This window comes from Pteropus vampyrus, unplaced genomic scaffold (genome assembly GCF_000151845.1).
Source record: "Pteropus vampyrus isolate Shadow unplaced genomic scaffold, Pvam_2.0 Scaffold24861, whole genome shotgun sequence".
In the NCBI taxonomy this organism is placed as follows: domain Eukaryota; kingdom Metazoa; phylum Chordata; class Mammalia; order Chiroptera; family Pteropodidae; genus Pteropus; species Pteropus vampyrus.
This window is the reverse complement of record NW_011913642.1, coordinates 810-2,355: the sequence shown is the minus strand read 5'-3', so window position 1 is coordinate 2,355 and position 1,546 is coordinate 810. Positions and strand designations below refer to the sequence as shown.

General features: G+C 35.1%; 1 pseudogene; it reads right to left on the bottom strand.

The window, feature by feature from the left end:
- Positions 1 to 1,090: 1,090 nt before the first annotated feature.
- Positions 1,091 to 1,209, bottom strand: LOC111735374 (annotated as a pseudogene).
- Positions 1,210 to 1,546: the final 337 nt, after the last annotated feature.

Here is a 1,546-nt window from a genome sequence, read left to right as displayed (position 1 = left end):
TAGTTGATTTCAAGAGGTATTATGAAACCATAGTAATCAAGGCAGTGTGGTATTGGTACAAGAATAGACAAATGGAACAGGACAGAGTCCAGAAATAGACCCATATATGTATGGTCAATTGCTTTTAGACAAAGGTACAAAGCAATTTCGGGAGAAACGTATGATCTTTTCAACAACAAACGGTGTTGGAATGATTGGATACCTGTCCCCCCGACACAAAGAACTTTGAGACATACTTTGCACCATACAACAAAAAAAGTCATAATGGATCCTAAGCTTAGCTGTAGAACCTGAAGCTTTAAAACTTCTAGAAAAAAAATAAATATAGGAGAAAATTGTTGAGATGTTGGGTTAAGCAAAGATTTCTTTGATAGGGTATACATAAAGTATGATCCATAAAAGAAAAATTGGATAAATTGGACTTCATAAAAATTCAAAATTTTTACTCTTTGAAAGACACTGTTAAAAGAAGGAAAAGACAAACCACATATTTGGAGAAAATAGTTGCAAATCATATATCTAAGAATGGAATTGCACATAGAATGTATAAAGTATTCTTACAATTCAACGATAAGTCAAACAACCTAATGAATAAAAGTGTCAAACGATTTGAACAGACACTTCACCAAAGAAGATATATTGATGGCAGATAAGCACAGAAAAAAATGCTAAACATCGTTAGTCATTAATGAAATGCAAATTAGAACCTTAACGAAATGCAAATACTCAGTCTGCAGCTTGGCCAGCATTCAAAGACCAACTGTAACAGGCATTGGCAAGGATGTAGAACAATAGGGACACTCGTACTGCTTTTGGAAAAATAAAATGGTACAACCACTTTGGAAAAAATTTTGGCAGTTTCTTTTAAAGTTGAACATGCATGTACCATATGATCCAGGCATACTGCTCGTAGGTCTTTACCCAAATGATGAAAGCATTTGTCCACTATGCTTTCATATGTAACGAATGTTTTTATTTTGTTTTATTTTTATTTTTAAAAATTTTTTTAAATGAAGCAACCCTTGGTTGACCTCACAGATTGCAAGGACCCTGTCATCTTACAATCCCTTATATTTTTTTTTATTTTTTACACCTCCAGCACCTGATCTTCCTAGGTGATCTCCCATCCAAGTACTAACCAGGCCCGACCCTGCTTAGCTTCCGAGATCAGACGGGATCGGGCTTGTTCGGGGTGACATGGCCGTAGACACAAATGTTAATAGTAACTCTATTTTTAATAGCTCCAAACCGGAAGCAATCTAAATACCCATCAACAAGGGAATGAATAAACAAAATGTAGTACGTATATAAAATGGAATACTACACAGCGATAAAAATAAGTCATCGATATACGCTGTAGCATGGATGAATTTCAAAAGAATTGTGCTGAATAAAAGAAGCCAGACAAAAAGAGTATATGCCGTATGGTTCTATTTATATAAATCATATAAGTCATTATTGTGACAGAAAGCAGAGCAATGTATGTCCCGGGAGTGGAGTGTGGGGAGAAATGGAAAAGAGGAGTTACTGGAGAATGAGGAAATTT